General features: G+C 44.1%; 1 protein-coding gene across 1 annotated transcript in view; it reads left to right on the top strand.

Annotated features, from left to right (window-relative positions):
* The window catches only part of TMEM150C (transmembrane protein 150C), a 313,387-nt gene that overhangs the window by 160,044 nt on the left and 130,338 nt on the right, over nucleotides 1–23,005 (top strand). The window contains exon 2 of the mRNA XM_077274713.1: nucleotides 16,097–16,214. The gene's annotated coding sequence lies outside the window, so the exon portion shown is untranslated. The remainder of the gene's footprint in view (nucleotides 1–16,096; nucleotides 16,215–23,005) is intronic.

Below are 23,005 nucleotides of genomic sequence, written 5' to 3'. Positions count from 1 at the left end.
CTCCCTGGCTATCTCTAGTTGCGTTTGTCAGGCGTAGGGCAGCGGTCAGCCCAGGTTCCATCACCCTAGAGCTCGTCCGATATTTTGTATTACTTTGCTTGTCCCTTGCTATCCCTAGCCATTGGGATTCATGACAGTATAGCCGGCCCACAAAGTGTTAATTGTTTGGGCTGAAGCAGGAGAAAAAGAAGTGTTTAAGGGAATTTTTTTTTTTTTTTTTTTCCTTCAGAGTTTTGCTGCCTAGCCCTTAATTGCTGTCTAGCTGCTTCTTACCTCCTCTTAACCCTTGAATGGCTCTGATATTAGCTGTTTAACATGGATGTCCAGAGTTTGGCTTCCAGCCTGAGTAATCTCGCGGCAAAAGTTCAAAACATACAGGATTTTGTTGTTCACACTCCCATGTCTGAACCTAGAATTCCTATTCCAGAGTTCTTTTCTGGAGATAGATCTACCTTCCTGAATTTCAGGAACAATTGTAAATTGTTTCTTTCTTTAAAATCTCGCTCCTCTGGAGACCCTGCTCAACAGGTCAAGATTGTAATATCTTTCCTGCGGGGCGATCCTCAGAATTGGGCATTTGCATTGGCACCAGGGGATCCTGCATTGCTCAATGTGGATGCGTTTTTTCTGGCATTGGGATTGCTCTATGAGGAACCCAACCTGGAGATTCAGGCTGAAAAGGCTTTATTAGCCCTCTCTCAGGGGCATGATGAAGCGGAAATATATTGTCAAAAATTTCGGAAATGGTCGGTGCTTACTCAGTGGAATGAGTGCGCCCTGGCTGCTAACTTCAGAAATGGTCTTTCCGAGGCCATTAAGGATATTATGGTGGGGTTCCCTACGCCTACAGGTCTGAATGAGTCGATGGCTATGGCCATTCAGATTGATCGGCGTTTACGGGAGCGCAAACCCGTGCACCAGTTGGCGGTGTCTTCTGAACAGGCACCTGAGACTATGCAATGTGATAGAATTCAGTCCAGAAGTGAACGGCAAAATTATAGGCGGAAAAATGGATTGTGTTTTTATTGTGGTGATTCAGCTCATGTTATATCAGCATGCTCTAAACGCACAAAAAGGGTTGATAAATCTTTTGCCATTGGTACTCTGCAGCCTAAGTTCATTTTGTCTGTGACTCTGATTTTTTCACTGTCTTCCATTTCCGTCGATGCCTATGTGGATTCAGGCGCTGCCCTGAGTCTTATGGATTGGTCATTTGCTAAACGCTGCGGTTTTAGTCTGGAGCCTCTGGAAGTTCCTATCCCTCTGAAGGGAATTGACTCTACACCATTGGCTATGAATAAGCCGCAGTATTGGACACAAGTGACCATGCGCATGACTCCCGTTCATCAGGAGGTGATTCGCTTCCTTGTACTGTATAATTTACATGATGTACTAGTGCTTGGTCTGCCATGGTTACAAACTCATAATCCTGTCCTGGACTGGAAAACAATGTCTGTGTTAAGCTGGGGATGTCAGGGGGTTCATGATTATGCACCTCCGATTTCAATCGCTTCATCTACTCCTTCTGAGATCCCTGCGTTTTTGTCTGACTATAGGGATGTTTTTGAGGAGCCTAAGCTCAATTCGCTCCCTCCTCATAGAGAGTGTGACTGTGCTATAGAATTGATTCCTGGCAGTAAGTTCCCTAAGGGTCGTTTATTTAATCTGTCACTGCCAGAGCATACTGCTATGCGGAATTATATTAAGGAGTCCTTGGAAAAGGGACATATTCGTCCATCTTCGTCCCCTCTGGGAGCAGGTTTTTTTTTCGTGGCAAAAAAGATGGTTCCCTGAGGCCTTGTATAGATTATCGCCTTCTGAATAAGATTACAGTCAAATATCAGTATCCACTGCCATTATTGACTGATTTGTTTGCTCGCATTAGGGGGGCTAGGTGGTTCACTAAGATAGATCTTCGCGGTGCGTATAATCTGGTGCGGATAAAACAGGGTGACGAGTGGAAAACCGCATTTAATACGCCTGAGGGCCATTTTGAGTATTTGGTAATGCCTTTTGGACTCTCCAATGCTCCGTCAGTCTTTCAGTCCTTTATGCACAATATTTTCCGTGAATATCTGGATAAGTTTATGATTGTGTATTTGGATGATATTTTGGTGTTTTCTGATGACTGGGAGTCTCATGTTTTACAGGTCAGGAAGGTGTTTCAGGTTCTGCGGGCCAATTCTCTGTTTGTGAAGGGCTCAAAGTGTCTCTTCGGAGTCCAGAAGATTTCTTTTTTGGGGTACATTTTTTCTCCTTCTACTATTGAGATGGATCCCGTCAAGGTTCGGGCGATTTGTGACTGGACACAACCTACATCTGTTAAGAGCCTTCAGAAGTTCTTGGGGTTTGCTAATTTTTATCGTCGGTTCATTGCTAATTTTTCCAGTATTGTTAAACCTTTGACTGATTTGACTAAAAAGGGTGCTGATGTTGCTGATTGGTCTCCTGCGGCCGTGGAGGCCTTTCAGGAACTTAAGCGCCGGTTTTCTTCTGCTCCTGTGTTGTGTCAACCAGATGTTTCACTTCCTTTTCAGGTTGAGGTTGATGCTTCCGAGATTGGAGCGGGGGCGGTTTTGTCACAGAGAAGTTCTAATGGCTCGGTGATGAAGCCATGTGCATTCTTCTCTAGAAAATTCTCGCCCGCCGAGCGCAATTATGATGTGGGTAATCGGGAGCTTTTGGCCATGAAGTGGGCGTTTGAGGAGTGGCGTCATTGGCTTGAGGGTGCTAAACATCGTGTGGTGGTCTTGACTGATCACAAGAATCTCATTTACCTTGAGTCTGCCAGGCGTTTGAATCCTAGACAGGCTCGTTGGTCATTGTTTTTTTCTCGTTTCAATTTCGTGGTTTCATACCTGCCAGGTTCAAAGAATGTGAAGGCAGATGCTCTTTCCAGGAGTTTTGTGCCTGACTCTCCTGGAGACTCTGGGCCTACTGGTATCCTTAGGGATGGGGTAATATTGTCCGCCGTATCCCCAGACTTGCGACGTGCATTGCAGGAGTTTCAGGTGGATAAACCGGATCGTTGTCCACCAGAAAGACTGTTTGGTCCGGATGATTGGACCAGTAGAGTCATCTCCGAGGTCCATTCTTCTGTGTTGGCTGGTCATCCTGGAATATTTGGTACTAGAGACTTGGTGGCCAGGTCTTTTTGGTGGCCTTCCTTGTCTAGGGATGTGCGTACCTTTGTGCAGTCTTGTGAAGTGTGTGCTCGAGCTAAGCCTTGCTGTTCTCGGGCCAGTGGGTTGTTGTTATCCTTGCCCATCCCGAAGAGGCCTTGGACGCACATTTTCATGGATTTTATTTCTGATCTCCCGGTTTCACAGAAAATGTCCGTTATCTGGGTGGTGTGTGACCGCTTTTCTAAGATGGTTCATTTGGTGCCCTTGCCTAAGTTGCCTTCCTCCTCTGAGTTGGTCCCTTTATTTTTTCAGAACGTGGTTAGTTTGCATGGGATTCCGGAGAATATCGTTTCTGACAGGGGATCCCAGTTTGTGTCTAGATTTTGGCGGACGTTTTGTGCCAAGATGGGCATTGATTTGTCTTTCTCGTCTGCATTCCATCCTCAGACGAATGGCCAGACGGAGCGAACTAATCAGACCTTGGAAACTTATTTGAGGTGTTTTGTTTCTGCTGATCAAGATGACTGGGTTGCTTTTTTGCCGCTGGCCGAATTTGCTCTTAATAATCGGGCTAGTTCTGCCACGTTGGTCTCTCCTTTTTTTTGTAATTCGGGGTTTCATCCTCGTTTTTCCTCTGGTCAGGTGGAGTCTTCGGATTGTCCTGGAGTGGACGTGGTGGTGGACAGGCTACATCAGATTTGGAATCAGGTGGTGGACAATTTGAAGTTATCTCAGGAGAAGACTCAGCAGTTTGCTAATCGCCGTCGCCGCGTGGGTCCCCGACTTCTTGTTGGGGATTTGGTGTGGTTGTCTTCTCGTTTTGTCCCTATGAAGGTCTCTTCTCCTAAGTTCAAGCCTCGGTTCATCGGTCCTTATAGGATCTCGGAGATTCTTAACCCTGTATCTTTTCGTTTGGATCTCCCAGCATCGTTTGCTATTCATAATGTGTTCCATCGGTCGTTGTTGCGGAGGTATGAGGTGCCCGTTGTTCCTTCGGTTGAGCCTCCTGCTCCGGTGCTGGTGGAGGGAGAATTGGAGTATGTTGTTGAGAAGATCTTGGATTCTCGTGTTTCCAGACGCAAACTCCAGTATTTGGTTAAGTGGAAGGGTTATGGTCAGGAGGATAATTCCTGGGTGGTCGCCTCCGATGTTCATGCGACTGATTTGGTCCGCGCCTTCCATAGAGCTCACCCTGATCGCCCTGGGGGTTCTCGTGAGGGTTCGGTGACCCCTCCTCAAGGGGGGGGGTACTGTTGTGGATTCTGTTTGTGGGCTCCCTCTGGTGGTTACTGCTGGTACTGGGTGACTTTGGTGGGTTGCGGCCTTTGGTTTCCACCTGTCCATCAGAGGCTGGGTGTTTCCTATTTTACCTGGCCTTTCTGTCATTCCCTTGCTGGCTATCAATGTATTCAGATGTGCTCTGTTTGGTTCCTGCCTACCTGCTCCCAGATCTTTCAGGATAAGCTAAGTGCTGATTTTCAGTTGTTTGGTTTTTTGTCCAGCTTGCTTATTATGTCTCTATGCTAGCTGGTAGCTCTAGTGGACTGAGGTTCTCCCCATGTGCCATGAGTTGGCACATGGGTTCTTGTAATCTCAGGATGGTTTTTTGATTAGGGTTTTTTGCTGACCGCTCAGACCCCTTTTGTATCGTTCTGCTTTCTAGTTTACAGCGGGCCTCAATTTGCTGAACCTATATATATCATCTCTATGTGTGTGCCTTCCTCTCATTTCACCGTCAATACATGTGGGGGGCAACTATACCTTTTGGGGTTCATTCCTCTGGAGGCAAGTGAGGTCTTATTTTCTCTGCAGTACTAGTTAGCTCTTAGGCTGGTGCGTGGCATCTAGAACCAACGTAGGCACGCTCCCTGGCTATCTCTAGTTGCGTTTGTCAGGCGTAGGGCAGCGGTCAGCCCAGGTTCCATCACCCTAGAGCTCGTCCGATATTTTGTATTACTTTGCTTGTCCCTTGCTATCCCTAGCCATTGGGATTCATGACAGATTTCCACTGGTCTAATGTCCATTCCTTGTGTTCTTTAGCCAAAACAAGTCTCTTCTGCTTGTTGCCTGTCCTTAGCAGTGGTTTCCTAGCAGCTATTTTACCATGAAGGCCTGCTGCACAAAGTCTCCTCTTAACAGTAGTTGTAGAGATGTGTCTGCTGCTAGATCTCTGTGTGGCATTGACCTGGTCTCTAATCTGAGCTGCTGTTAACCTGCAATTTCTGAGGCTGGTGACTCGGATAAACTTATCCTCAGAAGCAGAGGTGACTCTTGGTCTTCCTTTCCTGGGGCGGTCCTAATGTGAGCCAGTTTCTTTGTAGCGCTTGATGGTTTTTGCCACTGCACTTGGGGACACTTTCAAAGTTTTCCCAATTTTTCGGAGTGACTGACCTTCATTTCTTAAAGTAATGATGACCACTCATTTTTCTTTACTTATCTGCTTTTTTCTTGCCATAATACAAATTCTAACAGTCTATTCAGTAGGACTATCAGCTGTGTATCCACCAGACTTCTGCACAACACAACTGATGGTCCCAACCCTATTTATAAGGCAAGAAATCCCACTTATTAAACCTGACAGGGCACAGCAGTGAAGTGAAAACCATTCCCTACCTCTTGAAGCTCATCAAGAGAATGCCAAGAGTGTGCAAAGCAGTCATCAAAGCAAAAGGTGGCTACTTTGAAGAACCTAGAATATAAGACACATTTTCAGTTTTTTCACACTTTTTTGTTTTTCTAAATAAAAAGAATTCAGCTACAGGTAAGTTTAATTATTCATTAAGCAGGTGTCCAGCAAACAATTAACTGTAAAAGGGCATTAGTTAGCAAAAAAAAACCTCCCATTTTCATGCTGTCAGCAATGGCACCACATGGAAGAGAAATGTCAAAAGAACTGAAAGGTGAAGGCTACAAAAAGGTCAGTAAAGTCTTACTTATTAGTCAGAATACTGCAGCAAAAGTAATAAACTAAAGTAATACAAAAATTTAACAAAGATGGAACTGCAACCATCTCACATACAGTATATGTCCAGGCCGATCAAGGAAATTAGCACCTAAACATTAACATCTTCTGATGAGGGTTGAAGAAAGCCAACATGCAAGTTCACTACAGTTAGCTAAAGAAGTAGAAAACCAAACCAGGATGAGTGAATCCCATGACATAATACGGCATACAATGCAGAGGAATGGCTTGCATGGGTGTTGTCCATGAAGGAAGGCTTTCCTAAATGTGATGCACAAAAATGCCTGCTTACATTTTACCAGGTGCAATGCTTAAAAATGTGAAGACTACTCAGACTGGAGTTTTGATAAATGTTTTTGGAACTGGTGGCTTCAAAACTGTATGGAGTTGCAAAAGTGAGGAAAAATGCATAATACCTATAGTGAAACATGGTGGTGGCAGTGTCCTTCTGTGGCGCTACATGGGTGCTCCGGGTGTCGGGGAGCTACATTTCATTGATGGTATCATGAATTCACAAATGTACTGCTCTATATTGAAGGAGAAAATGCTACCATTACGCCGTTCTTTTGCTAGACATGCACTATTCCATTATCCATTACAATAATACAAAACACAGACCTAAGGCCACTGTCGCATTTCTGAAGAAGAGCAAAATAGAATGCTAATTAAATGGCCCCTGCGCACCGAAATCTACTGTAGTTAGCAAAAAACTCAAATCGTGATTAAAGAAAAACCACAAAGTAGATTTCTTCACCAAACCTGTCAATTTAATCTGTGTCATAGTGCCATTACAGCCATGTCTTTCCTCTACATTAGAAAATCGTGCTGACTGGTTCTCTTTAAAGGGGTTGTCTGGTCTTAAACTACAATTTCGCTAAATGACTCACTGGAATCAGGGTCTCTGCCCCTACATTGTGCTGCTCTCAGATTAAGTGATTAGGATACATTCCCTTTAAAGGGAATCTGTCACCCCAAAAATCGTAGGCGCCGGGCCTCTCTGACCTTCCCCGGCACCTGCGCACTGCAGTACTTTGCTCTGCTTTCAACAGGGCAGACAAAGTACACCTGCGCCGGAGCCACGGCAGGAAGACAAGAAGAGGACGTCATCGTATGAAGATAGGAGAAGCCGGACTCGGACCGCGACACCCATCGGACCCGGACCGCAGCGGGACCGCCCCTGGGTGAGTATAATAAAACCTGTTTTTCTTACCCTTCAGGTTACATCGGGGGCTTATCTACAGCAGTACAGAATGCTGTAGATAAGCCCCTGATGCCGGTGGCCTTAGCTCATATACGATTTTTGGGGTGACAAATTTCCTTTAATTACACAAGGAAATTATATAACGCATGAAGAGTGCTGTATATACTGTCAGTAGTGTTTGAAACTTTTGCTTCCAGCCTCTGCAAAAACCCAGAATCTAATACAATTTCTTTACCTGTATAAAGAGCCTGCTATCTCTGCGCTGCACAGCGGTTATGTTTGTGCCGCTATTGATATAACAAATCTATCAGTCTTTGATCTCCCTACTTCCAACATCGACTTTGACCTTTAAATTACTCTTCTGAGCATGCTCATGATTAACCTTTGTGAAATATACCAGCCATGAGATTAGGATTTTCATTTTTTTTTTTTTTCCAAGTGAATGAAAAATACAGAAATGAAGCTGTCTTGTCTGGATTTAACCAACTTTGTAGTACAAATGATTCATGCTCAGGTGAACAGGGAAAATATTTTAAAGTCTATTGTATTATGAGAGCTGAACGTTATATATTTTACCATGGTTTTGGTTTTTCTTCTAATTGCCTTTTATATGTCAATATGATAAATGCTAAAAAGACAATTTTGGTCAGAACACCTCTATTAGGCTGAGTTCATAAAGTACTTTTCGTTTTTACAAATATACAGGTCCTTCTCAAAAAATTAGCATATAGTGTTAAATTTCATTATTTACCATAATGTAATGATTACAATTAAACTTTCATATATTATAGATTCATTATCCACCAACTGAAATTTGTCAGGTCTTTTATTGTTTTAATACTGATGATTTTGGCATACAACTCCTGATAACCCAAAAAACCTGTCTCAATAAATTAGCATATTTCACCCGTCCAATCAAATAAAAGTGTTTTTTAATAACGAACAAAAAAACCATCAAATAATAATGTTCAGTTATGCACTCAATACTTGGTCGGGAATCCTTTGGCAGAAATGACTGCTTCAATGCGGCGTGGCATGGAGGCAATCAGCCTGTGACACTGCTGAGATGTTATGGAGGCCCAGGATGCTTCAATAGCGGCCTTAAGCTCATCCAGAGTGTTGGGTCTTGCGTCTCTCAACTTTCTCTTCACAATATCCCACAGATTCTCTATAGGGTTCAGGTCAGGAGAGTTGGCAGGCCAATTGAGCACAGTAATACCATGGTCAGTAAACCATTTACCAGTGGTTTTGGCACTGTGAGCAGGTGCCAGGTCGTGCTGAAAAATGAAATCTTCATCTCCATAAAGCATTTCAGCCGATGGAAGCATGAAGTGCTCCAAAATCTCCTGATAGCTAGCTGCATTGACCCTGCCCTTGATGAAACACAGTGGACCAACACCAGCAGCTGACATGGCACCCCACACCATCACTGACTGGGTACTTGACACTGGACTTCAGGCATTTTGGCATTTCCTTCTCCCCAGTCTTCCTCCAGACTCTGGCACCTTGATTTCCGAATGACATGCAAAATTTGCTTTCATCAGAAAAAAGTACTTGGGACCACTTAGCAACAGTCCAGTGCTGCTTCTCTGTAGCCCAGGTCAGGCGCTTCTGCCGCTGTTTATGGTTCAAAAGTGGCTTTACCTGGGGAATGCGGCACCTGTAGCCCATTTCCTGCACACGCCTGTGCACGGTGGCTCTGGATGTTTCCACACCAGACTCAGTCCACTGCTTCCTCAGGTTCCCCAAGGTCTGGAATCGGTCCTTCTCCACAATCTTCCTCAGGGTCCGGTCACCTCTTCTCGTTGTACAGCGTTTTCTGCCACATTGTTTCCTTCCAACAGACTTACCATTGAGGTGCCTTGATACAGCACTCTGGGAACAGCCTATTTGTTGAGAAATTTCTGTCTGGGTCTTACCCTCTTGCTTGAGGGTGTCAATGATGGCCTTCTTGACATCTGTCAGGTCGCTAGTCTTACCCATGATGGGGGTTTTGAGTAATGAACCAGGCAGGGAATTTTTAAAAGCCTCAGGTATCTTTTGCATGTGTTTAGAGTTAATTAGTTGATTCAGAATATTAGGGTAATAGGTCGTTTAGAGCAGAGGTCCCCAACCTTTTTTGCACCAGGGACCGGCTTGAAGCAAGACCAGTTTTCCATGGCCCGGTGGGGGTGGGGCAGGGGCGGGGCTTTGGTCATATGGGGGTGGGGTTATGGAGGGATGGAGCTTAGTGCATACTTATCATATAATTATGACATTTATAATGAGAATGTGATTCAACTTACCATAGGTTCAGAATGAGTGGGAGCACCATGCTTGTTTCCCTGGTGCTCTGCACCATTATTGCCCCATAGCTGTGCCATATAGTGCTCTGCACCCTTATTGCCCCATAGCTGTGCCATACAGTGCTTTGCACCGTTTATTATTGCCCCATAGCTGTGCCATACAGTGCTCTGCACTGTTTATTATTGCCCCATAGCTGTGCCATACAGTGCTCTGCACCGTTTATTATTGCCCCATAGCTGTGCCATACAGTGCTCTGCACCGTTCATAATTGCCCCATAGCTGTGCCATATAGTGCTCTGCACCGTTCATAATTGCCCCATAGCTGTGCCATACAGTGCTCTGCACCATTATTGCCCCATAGCTGTGCCGTATAGTGCTCTGCACCATTATTGCCCCATAGCTGTGCTACACAGTGCTCTGCACCGTTCATTATTGCCCCATAGCTGTGCCATGTAGTGCTCTGCACCATTCATTATTGCCCCATAGCTGTGCCGTATAGTGCTCTGCACCATTATTGCCCCATAGCTGTGCCGTATAGTGCTCTGCACCATTATTGCCCCATAGCTGTGCTACACAGTGCTCTGCACCGTTCATTATTGCCCCATAGCTGTGCCATGTAGTGCTCTGCACCATTCATTATTGCCCCATAGCTGTGCCGTATAGTGCTCTGCACCATTATTGCCCCATAGCTGTGCCATACAGTGCTCTGCACCATTATTGCCCCATAGCTGTGCCATATAGTGCTCTGCACCATTATTGCCCCATAGCTGTGCCATACAGTGCTCTGCACCGTTTATTATTGCCCCATAGCTGTGCCATACAGTGCTCTGCACCGTTCATAATTGCCCCATAGCTGTGCCATATAGTGCTCTGCACCGTTCATAATTGCCCCATAGCTGTGCCATACAGTGCTCTGCACCATTATTGCCCCATAGCTGTGCCGTATAGTGCTCTGCACCATTATTGCCCCATAGCTGTGCTATACAGTGCTCTGCACCATTCATTATTGCCCCATAGCTGTGCCATATAGTGCTCTGCACCATTATTGCCCCATAGCTGTGCCATACAGTGCTCTGCACCATTATTGCCCCATAGCTGTGCCATATAGTGCTCTGCACCATTATTGCCCCATAGCTGTGCCATATAGTGCTCTGCACCATTATTGCCCCATAGCTGTGCCATACAGTGCTCTGCACCATTATTGCCCCATAGCTGTGCCATATAGTGCTCTGCACCATTATTGCCCCATAGCTGTGCCATATAGTGCTCTGCACCATTGCCCCATAGCTGTGCCATATAGTGCTCTGCACCGTCCATTATTGCCCCATAGCTGTGCTGCTGCTGCAATAAAAATAATAAAACACATACTCACCTCTCTTGCTTGCAGCTCCTCGGCGCCATCTTCCCGGCGTCTCTCCGCACTGACTGATCAGGCAGAGGGCGCCGCGCACACTATATGCGTCATCGCGCCCTCTGCCTGCAGTCAGTGCGGAGAGACGCCGGGAAGATGGAGACAGCGCCCGGCGTGTGGAACGAGGATAGGTGAATATGTCATACTTACCTGCTCCCGGCGTCCCGCTCCTTCCCCCGGACAGCGGGTCTTCGGTGCCGCAGCCTCTTCCTCTATCAGCGGTCACCGGCACCGCTAATTAGAGAAATGAATTATGCGGCTCCGCCCCTATGGGAGGTGGAGCAGCCTATTAATTTCTCTAATGAGCGGTCCCACGTGACCGCTGAACAGGGGCGCCGCGGACCGGCTGAAAAACCCCAACGGCCCGGTCCTGGTCCGCGGACCGGCGGTTGGGGACCTCTGGTTTAGAGAACCTTTTCTTGATATGCTAATTTATTGAGACAGGTTTTTTGGGTTATCAGGAGTTGTATGCCAAAATCATCAGTATTAAAACAATAAAAGACCTGACAAATTTCAGTTGGTGGATAATGAATCTATAATATATGAAAGTTTAATTGTAATCATTACATTATGGTAAATAATGAAATTTAACACTATATGCTAATTTTTTGAGAAGGACCTGTATAAAATGATGGGTACTGCTTACTATGATGCTGTACTATTATATAGACTGCCCCATATTTGTGCGAGCCAATACGTTGCAAGCCACCGAACAATGAAATATTCTCATATGCTTAGTATTTGGTCAAATACTGAACCTGTGAGTGTGACCTAAAGGTGAAACAACACAACCAATTGTTAATTTTAAGAAAAACATACTTAAAAACTTTGAGTAAATATACACATGATATTCTTCAGTATATTGAGACTTATAAATGTAGTGACCATAGAAGCATCCATGCCTGAAGACTTGTTGAGATTCTCAACAGCTTATATTTAGCCGAACAACATTTTTTTTTTTCATATGGCCATACGGTGCAGAGGTGGACACCCTCACTTTCCAGAGATTTCAGTAGTGTATCAACCATAACATCATGTGGTAGAGAGTCCATAGTCTCACTGCTCTTACAGTAAGGAATCTGCATCTGTGGTTATGATTAAACCTTCTTTCCTCTAGACGTAGAGGATGCCCCCCTGTCCCCGTCGCAGGCCTAGGTGTAAACAGATCATTAGAAATATCTCTCCACTTTCCCCTTAGTAAAAAGAAGACGATAAAAGCTTCTATTTTAGATCTCATCACTTTTGTATTTAATCAAGGTTTTGTCTTTTCAAAAACATAAATTGGGCAACAGGACAGATTAGAAGAGGAAAAAACAGAGCACTTCAGTGTAACGTCAGTGTTCAGCAGAGATTGGGACTAGTTACCCCCCATCTCGCGTATCCCCCTTACCTGATCTATCTATTATGGTAAACGGCATCATGCTCTCTCCCGCACCTGAAATCCGCTGCCTTTGGGTAACTCTCGACTCTGCCCTGTCCTTCAAACCGCACATCCAAATTCTTGCCACCTCCTGTCGCCTCCAACTCAAAAATATTGCCAGAATCCATCCCTTCCTCAGCCCACAATCTACCAAAACTCTTGTGCATGCCCTCATCATCTCCCGCCTCGATTACTGCAACACCCTCCTCTGTGGCCTCCCCACTAACTCTCTTGCACCACTTCAGTCTGTCCTCAACTATGCTGCCCGGCTAATCCATCTCTCTCCTTGCTGCTCCTCTGCTTCTCCCCTCTGCAAATCCCTCCACTGGCTCCCAACTCCCCAACAAATCCAGTTCAAAGTACTAACAGTGACCTACAAAGCCATCCACAATCTGTCCCCTCCCTATATCTCTGAACTAATCTCCCAACATCTTCCCTCACGTAATCTTCGATCCTCCTAAGACCTCCTACTCTCCTCCACACTTATTCATTCCTCACACAACCGCCTCCAAGATTTCTCCCGAATATCCCCCATCCTCTGAAATTCCACGCCTCAGCACATCCGATTATCCACCACCCTCGGATCCTTCAGACGGAACCTGAAAACCCATCTCTTCAGGAAAGCCTAAAGCCTGCGATAACCATTCTGCCGCCTCACCACCACCTGAGCTGCCGCACCCCTGACCTTCTGTCTCTTCCCCATTATCCCATACAATGTAAGTCCGCAAGGACAGGGTTCTCTCCCCTCTGTAGCAGTCTGTCATTGTAAATTTGTTTACTCTAAACGATATCTATAACTCTGTATGTAACCCCTTTCTCATGCACAGCACCATGGAATTAATGGTGCTATATAAATAAATAATAATAGTTACCAAGAGAAAACAGAAGCATACAAGTGATCAGAGGTCATAGAGTGAGTTCATCACAAGTGAAAGTGCAGTGTTGGCCGCCCAGTCTACCTTAAAGGAACCCAAAGTGTGGCAGATGCCTTTATTTCTCCCAAGAATTAGAATAGAGGCAGGACAGATCAAGTGGCAAACATGAAAGTCAGCAGAGCCAATAGAGACAAGTAATTGCAAGAGCCCCGCCAGCTCCAGTAAAAATCCAGTGCTTTTTTTATTGCCCTCAGCTCGATCTTGAGACATTTCAAATTGTTGGATGAATGATCTGTAGGAAAATCAATCTGCAAACCTAGAAAGGTCCATCAGGGTCTTCTCTGCAGTTATTTTGTTAGTATCAAGTGTGATGCAGCGGTATGACCATACACAGTGAAACGGCAGTGACCCAAACAAGTTCAAACAAAACGTTCTTTTATTGTGTTACTTCACACAGTCAATATAGTATACGGCTTCTTCATACAGTCCATTAATAATGCATGGCTATATGACGCAGTCAATACAAAGGTCGATCTTCCCTCTGTCCAGTTTCCCTGGGTGACCACACGCCGGTAACAAGTCTCTGTACTCACTCAGTGCACGGCACTCTTTATCCTCTGGAGTGCAGCCGGGTACACGTAAGACAGCCCAAGACGCAGGGTGTCAGTCTCTCTGGTTCCTTTAGCCTCTGTACTGCTCCACATAGAGAGAGCTCTGCAGACAACTGCCCTGTCTGCTTCCAAGAACACACTGACACACCTCCCCCACTACTACAAGGCTTTTTAATCAGTCACTGCTTCACTATTCTAATTACAGCCACACCTGTGTCTGTAGTACGCCCTCATGGCCTCACTACGCTTTCATGCACATTCTGCAGAGCACATACAGCGCCCCCTAGCTGTACCAGGGGTCACTGCCTCACACAAGCCATCAGGTTGCTGGTCTTCTTCTTCTCCTTGTTCCTTCTATTCTTCAGACCATGATGTCCTTCTCCTGTGATTGCTCTTCTCGTGTGATGTGTCCAAAGTAAGGATGTTGTAGCTTGGTGATCATTGCTTAGAGTGACATGTCTAGCTTGATTTGTTCTAAAATAGATTTGTTTGTTCTTTTTTCCATCCATGGTATTGGTAACATCTTTCTTCAGCACCATATTTCGACAGCGTTGATTCTTCTTCCGACCTGTTTCTTTATCATCCAGGGTTTGAATCCATATATTCCAACTGAAAAACCAAACTATGTACACGGGACAGTGGCTCAGTGGTTAGCACTGCAGTAGTGATGAGCAAATATACTCATTACTCGAGATTTCCCAAGCACGCTCGGGTGTCCTCTGAGTATATTTTAGTGCTCGGAGATTTAGTTTTTATCGCCGCAGCTGAATGATTTACATCTGTTAGCCAGCATAAGTACATGTGGGGGTTGCCTGGTTGCTAGGGAATCCCCACATGTAATCAAGCTGGCTAACAGATGTAAATCATTCAGCTGAGGTGAGGAAAACAAAATCTCCGAGCACTAAAAAATACTTGGAGGTCACCCGAGTGTGCTCGGGAAATCTCGAGTAATGAGTATATTCGCTCATCGCTACACTGCAGCCTTGCAGCGCTGGGGTCCTGTGTTCAAATCCCACTTAGGACAACATCTGCAAGGAGTTTGTATGTTCTCCCCGTGTTTGCGTGGGTTTCCTCCGGGTTCTCCGGTTTCCTCCCACATTCCAAAGACATACTGATAGGGAATTTAGATTATGAGCCCCATTGGGGACAGTGATGATAATGTGTGTAAAGCGCTGTGGAATTAATTGCGCTATATAAATGAGTTAAATAAATAAATAAAATAAATACAAGCCTTTTCTTCATCGCAAGTGAAGTGTTCCACTATTTGAAGACTTTGTCCATTCACTGGACAAGGCATCTAGTGTACTGACTCACACATTGAGAGTAAGGCCACATGCACACGTTCAGTATTTGGTCAGTATTTTACCTCAGTATCTGTAAGCTAAAACCAGGAGTGGGTGATAAATACAGAAGTGGTGACGTGTTTCTATTATACCTTTCCTCTGATTGTTCCACTCCTGGTTTTGGCTTATAGACACTGAGGTAAAAAACTGACCAAACACTGTACCTGTGAATATGGCTTAAGTAAGTCAAAATCAGAATAGAAAAGAAGCTACAATTGAAAGATGTATACCTACCTATTCCTTGTGACTGAGGCCTACGGCTACTGAACTGTGTTGTTCTCATAAGTTATAAGAAGCTTTGCCAGGGACTGTTGAAAAGCCATTCAAGTTGAGCCAGGCTGTTTTACTACTGTGTAAAGACTGTTGCTACTTGTTAGGTGTTGCACAATGGGAAGTGTATTCAGATTGACTCCTGATTTATAACTTGTCTACATTCGTAGTAATGTTAGTAATGGCACCACATCCATATCACAGGAACCTTCGTTCACACAGAAACAAGCTGTAGTTTCTTGTTTTTTTCCTTTTCTTTTTTCTTTTTGCAGGGAGAAACCATTACTTTTACGCTACCAGTTGTCAGTTAGTGCATTATAAAGTAGGCGTTTTACTATCCACCTAATGGCACCTTCACAGCAAAATAAATTAATGACAGCGCTGCAGTTAACATTTCGAAAGCTATAAAGCTGATGTCCAATTACCAGTGAAGATTTGTGATATTATTGCATAAAGATTCAACAAGGGGATAATAAGCGAGAATATATCTCACAGGAATAGGCTGAAATATTCATCAAAAGTGACTAACGAAAGGACGTTCTGCCTTATTAACGCATTCTAACATCTTTTATTTATTTCCGTTTCTATTAAGGTGATTGCCTTTGTGATGATTAAGAAATTATATTCATCTATTGCAAATTCGAGAACAAAGTGTTCCATTTCTCCACTGACCTTTATTGAGAGCCTATAAGTCAGCTATTCACCAAAAGGTATGTAGGCAGCACATAACCTTGTTGTTATTTTATGACAAATGTTCTGTTTTTTTGTGAGCACATTAAAGCAACTTATTTCAATATGTCTTTTCAAAGCGAATTACTTGCCTATAAGCGAAGCTTGCCTGCTAGTTATTTCCCTTACATACTTAAAGGGAATCGGTCAGTAGGATCAACCTTCTTAAGCCGTCTACATGGGCATGCAGGTCATAGAAAGCACAATAAAATGATACCTTGATTTGTGCGATCTGCTGTCTTATTCCAGAGAAATCCATGTTTTTCCTGTATGTAAATGAGCTGTTCCAAACTATGGGGAGGATGTTGCCTGGGAGAACTCCGCCTGTAGAGTTCATTTTAAATAAAAGGAGGAGTTACCAGTGTGAGACAAGTAACTAACACAGAACTGGAGAAATGAACTTTGTCTTCTTGCAAACGCATTTTTTTTGCAGATTTCTGAGCACTGCTGTATTGCAACAATATTGCAACCCTGTCTGCCTGTGAGATGGAAGCTGAAGCCAAGAGAAACATGCCAATGTGTCAGGTATAATCACACACAGCTCTGCAGTGAGATCAGGAGAGCAGAGAACGGCCATTACACATCACACTGGTAATGCCCCCTTCATATAAAATAAGCTCTGGAGGCAGAGTTATCTTCCAGGCAGCATCCTCCCCATAGCCTGGAAGATCTCATTTACATGAAGTGATAAAAGATGATTTATCAACAAGAAGGCATCTGATAACAGATATACAGGTCTCACTCTTTTCAGCAGTCTATATATGTGGTGACAGACTTCCTTTAAGGCCACCATACACATTGGATGACTACGCAGTATTGGTGAGATCAACTGACAGTCTAATGTGTATGGCGTCCTCACGACTTTCCCTAGACAGATGTTGTCAGGGAATAGAAGAAACCGGACTGCTGTATTTCCAATGGCCATTCTTTTAATTTAACAGGAGATAACCCAGCAGCCCTGTAATTTAAAATGGGAATATTTGGTGTTCCTGAGTATGGGAGATAGTTGTCGTCCGAACCATGTAATGTGAATGGTGGCCTTTACTGTTGAGCTGCTTTTTAGCTCAGATCCTCTAAGGCCGAGCTATGCTCTATGACAACAGTCTAAGCCACAGCTCCTGTCTCATGATTTTTTCAGTCGGCTGCTCTCTGCCTACTTCTTGGCTGATGTGTATGGGCATGCTAACTAAGAAATCAGTGCATTATCAGTTATATGTCATTGCAACTAGGGTGAAATGATTATAAAATAGATATCGCAAAGCTACCATTGAAAACTAAGATTATCAGGTAATTGACACACTTAAACTGTGATTATTGAGTCTCAGCAAAAATGGTAGGGTGGCATTCCTGGAGAATGCCTTTAACCCCGTAAAGGGAATTTGTCACCAGGCTTTTGATACTGCATTTGAGAACAGTATGATATATAGGCAGAGATCCTGATTCCAGGGATGTATCACTTACAGGGCTGCTTGATTTGATAAAATCCCTGTTCAGTTCTCTGAATGCTGAGCCCTGTATAATTCTACCCACACCACTGATTGGAAGCTTTCTATGTACACTGTTCATAGGCAGAAAACTTCCAATCAGTGGTGGTGGTGGCGTTATACAAAGGAATGCTTGGCAGCAAAGTTACTCATCCTATGGTGATAATGTCCTACTGATAAATATGTGATTTATGACTACAACAGCAAATCCAGTAAGTGACACATCGCCAGAATCAGGCAGGCAGAGATGTATCTAGGTTTTGTGGCACCTGGGGCAAGAATTCCGTTTGGTGCCCCCTCCCCAAGCACATAGGCGATTTGCACACTTAATTTATTTATTATGCTTATATAGTAAGATATTGTTACTTATATAATGCTATCTTATTCCGCAGCACTTTACAGACATTGCTGTCCCCAATGGGGCTCACAATATAGATTCCCTATCAGTATGCATTTGGAGTGTGAGAGGAAACCGGAGAACCCAGATTAAACCCACACAAACACAGGGAGAACATACAGACTCCTTGTAGGTGTTATCCTTGGTGAGATTTGAACCTACGAACCCAGCGCTGCAATGCTAACCACTGAGCCACCGTGCTACCCTAACTTATAGTCACATGCCGATGAGCTGCTCTCCCTAATTCTCTCAATGGTCAGTGGAAAACTGAAAGAAGCAGGAAGAGAAGCTCGCTGTTACATGACCATAAGCATGAAAATCGCATATGAGTGAAATGAAACCAGCGTGCAGAGCTAAATCCTGGCAGTGAGTATATTACATGCTGTTAGGAATGGCTACAAGGCTTTATTTTATAAATAATATCATTATTTTATAAATAACAGGTTTGAGTAAGTGGCTGCAGGCTTCTGAATTCTTACAGCGCATGCACTGCACACTTTTAGGATTCTCCCTTGCCTTGACGGTCATGTCAGCACACGTATGCGATTTAAATAGTTCTGGCCACATTCCAACTAAACTTGTCTGGCCTCGCTCAATTAATTTTTATTAAGTAAGGCTATGCATGTCTTGTCAGCATGTGACCGCATGTATGTAAATCACCGGCACAAAAGAATCCTGACAGTGTCCAGTGTGTAGTGTGAGAATTCAGAAGTCTGCAGTCACATAGAATGACTGTGGACTCATCACAAACCTGGGCCACCCCTTTAATGTTCCTAACATAAATAAAATATGAGAATCAGTATCACAAAAAAAGGTACCTGGATGTAAATCATCCAGGTACCTTTTTAGATGAATGACTCCACAGACAACGTCTCTTTCTTTTTAGCTTCATTTTGTCCAGACTCCATGATGACTCTTCTCTCCCACAGCTTGTCTCCACAGACTTCCATCTTTTCCAATCTTGTGCAGCACATCCCCACACGACGCCCTAAAAGATAGCAGTGTTATTATAATGCTCCCGAATAAAAATATTTGCAGTATGCTGAGCCTCTGAATAAATAATTGCTCCTCACTATATTCTCTGCACAAAATATGACCCCCACATTGTCTCTCTTATGGTACATGCCCACCACACTGCCATCTCCTTTCTATATTGGTGCTCCTCTTTACTCTGTGTCCCCCCTATAAGGCCCAGTCTCTATACCGTGGCCCCTCACCACACTCCCCCCTCCATGGCTGTGACCTTACACGTTTCCTCATACTACCCTGCCACCCTACTCAGTCTTTATTCTGTGCCCACTCACACTCGCCCCATACTGTCTCCTTACATTATTCCCCTCAATAGTCTCCTCTTACATTTCCCCTTGCCTCCTCATGCTGTCTTTTCTCACATCCCCCTGCTAACCATACTGTCACCTCACAAATCCCTCTGACTCTCCATACTGTGTCTGCAACCATCACCCCCTTCTGTGTCTGCACCAATCCCCCTGCTAACCAGACTGTGTCTGCACGTATCTCTCCCAATCACCATACCGTGAATGCACCCATCCCCCATTCTCTTTCCACATACATGCCCCCCATGTCCCCACTTGCCCCTCATACTGTAGTTTCAAATCTTTCCAGTTTTCCATATTGTGTCTGCACCTGTCCCTCCCTTGCTCCCCAATCTCGTGTCCTCAAAGCTCTCCCCTGTTACACTAAATCTTTCTCCACAGAATAAATCCTCCTCACAGAATAAATCTCCCACCCCCACAGAATAAATCCCCTAGCAGAAGAAATCCCCTCATAGAGTAAATCTTCCCCCACAGAATCCTCCTCACAGAATAAATCTCCCCCACAAAATAAGTCTTCCCCATCACAGAATAAATCCTCCTCACAAAATAAATTCTCCTCACATAATAAATCCTCACAAAATAAATTCTCACATAATAAATCACTCACAGAATAAATCCCCCCACAGAATAAATCCTCCTCACAGAATAAATCCCCCATGACCACAAAATAAATCCCCCCAAAGTAAATCTTCCCCCACAGAATCCTCCTCACAGAATAAATCCCCCCCACAGAATAAATATTTCCCCACAGAATAAATCCTCCTCACAGAATAAATCTCCCACCCCCACAGAATAAATCCACCAGCAGAAGACATCCCCTCATAGAGTAAATCTTCCCCCACAGAATCCTCCTCACAGAATAAATCTTCCCCCACAAAATAAATCTTCCCCATCACAGAATAAATTCTCCTCACAAAATAAATCCTCCTCACAAAATAAATTCTCCTCACATAATAAATCATTCTCACAGAATAAATACTTCTCATAGAATAAGTCCCCCTACAGAATAAATCCCGCCCACACAGAATAAATCCCCCCAAAGAGTAAATCTTCCCCCACAGAATCCTCCTCACAGAATAAATTTCCCCCCACAATAATCTCCCCCCACAGAATAAATCCTCCTCACAGAATAAATCTCCCCCACAGAATAAATCTCCCCCACAGGATAAATCTTCCCCCTGAATAAATCCTCCTCACAGAATTAATACCCCCACAGAATGAATCTTCCCCACAGAGTAAATCCTCCTCACAGAATAAATCCCCGCCACATAATCCCCCATGACCACAAAATAAATCCCCCCAAAGTAAATCTCCCCCCACAGAATAAATCCCCCCCACAGAATAAATCCCCCCCACAGAATAAATCCTCGCCACAGAATAAAGCTCACCCCACAAAATAAATCTTCCCCCCACAAATTAAATCTTCCCCTCACAGAATAAATCCCTCCCACAGAATAAATCTTCCCCTCACAGAATAAATCCCTCCCACAGAATAAATCTTCCCCTCACAGAATAAATCCTCCTCACAGAATAAATCCTCCTCACAGAATAAATCCCCCCCACAGAATAAATCCCCCCCACAGAATAAATCCTCGCCACAGAATAAAGCTCACCCCACAAAATAAATCTTCCCCCCACAAATTAAATCTTCTCCTCACAGAATAAATCCCTCCCACAGAATAAATCTTCCCCTCACAGAATAAATCCCTCCTACAGAATAAATCTTCCCCTCACAGAATAAATCCTCCTCACAGAATAAATCCTCCTCACAGAATAAATCCCCGCACAGAATAAATCCCCAACCCACAGAATAAATCCCCCGACATTTAACCTTCGGTGTCTTCAGCTCCAGATTGGAGCACTTATCTCTGATGCTCTTCGTGCTTCTGGGCGCTGGCAAGTGACGTCAGCAGCGTGATCGCATGACCTTATCACACTGGTGGTGTCGCTCTGACCCGGCAGTCAGAGCCTCAATTGTACTTACATCTGTAAGACGCGAGTACAATTGAACACTGGGAGCCGACGCGCTGCAGCTTCTCCGTGCCAGAAGTCAGCTTGACAGTGAGCTCAGAGAACTGCCAAATCCTAGTCTGGGGGCGGCAGAATGCAGCTGCCAGGGGAGACACTGCGGACCGCCACATTAGGTGGCCCGACTGCGCCCCACTGCCAGCTGCGCCCAGGGCACATGCCTTAGCTGCCCCCCCTAGATACTCCTCTGGAGACAGGGTCTCTGTCTTTACATTCTGCTGCTCTCAGATTAGGTGGCAAAAGCATGGTGACATTATCAAATTAATACAAAATGACATACATGTGCTTCATCTGTGGACTGCATTTGCCACAAATTCCTGTATATGTATGTCATAGTGATCGCGTCAATAGCATCCCTGTCAAAGGCTTAACAGAATAACTGACCCATCTCCCACTCACAGTGCATCTGCTTATGAAGTTACACATCTGCCTAATTAGTAATGGTGCATCCATAACAACCCAAATTATTAAATTATTACATTACATTGTTTACACGATGCTAGAATTGATTGTTAAAAAATGGGATAAAAATTAGTAAAAATTAGCATTAGTATTACCCCAAAATTGTGTCGGTATAACTTCTTATTGCAAAATTAAGCTATCGCATAGGTCCATCTCTCAAAATTTGGTCAACTAGTAAAGATAACCTGTTACTTATGTCACACGGTAAGGGAACCAGTTCATCCTCCGATACAATGAAGGTACTTACCGATGTACAAATGCTCACTATTCTCTCTTCTGATTTAGCTTTTATACTGAATCATTTTGCAAGACTCGTTAAAGGGTCAATAATGACGTAGGATCACTGCTTCCATCAAGAGGCAATTTACATATTCTCTGTACACACTCCAAAGACATACTGATAGGGAATTTAGATTGTGAGCCCCAATGGGGACAGTGATGATAATGTCTGTAAAGAGCTGTGGAATTAATGGCGCTATGTAAGCAAGGAAAACATTCTGAATCCTTCCATGCTGTCTAAATTGTAAATGCATGTGCAGAAAAAAAAAGGTAAAATAATGGTGTATGATATAGTCACTACCTTATCTTTTTTATTTTTTGTGACAAAAGTCCCTTCCTGTTAAATATTTGCAGATTAGTTTGTTCATTTTGAAATGTTCTGCTTCAGATTTTCGAGAACCGTCTCACTTCTGCCATGGGGAAATAAAAAGCTTAGCGGTACAGTAGTTGGTAGGAGAAGCAGCTGCCCGCTGTCTCCTGCTGTGTATGTAGAAATAGTCAGGAATTATACAAATCCCCCATGGTTGCTCATGGCAAATGCAGCAATAAACTCGGTCCAGAACAAACATACAAAAGCCGAATTTCCCAGATGGTGAATAAAATTTGAATTTTATTGGGTCCAATAAAAGAAAAAACTGGCAGACTCGATTGTGGTGTGGCTCTGCACACTCCAAGTCACCAGACATCATTTCAATTGTTAAATATTACCCAGCAGTGTCTAAATCACAGTGCACAAAAAGTGTTATTGTAGGGACCCATTCATTTCCGAGTGCGCAAACATCACAATC

The sequence above is a fragment of the Ranitomeya variabilis genome, chromosome 1 (genome assembly GCF_051348905.1).
Source record: "Ranitomeya variabilis isolate aRanVar5 chromosome 1, aRanVar5.hap1, whole genome shotgun sequence".
Lineage (NCBI taxonomy): Eukaryota > Metazoa > Chordata > Amphibia > Anura > Dendrobatidae > Ranitomeya > Ranitomeya variabilis.
Note: the sequence above shows the minus strand (reverse complement) of the source record. Positions and strands in the feature narration are given on the sequence as shown.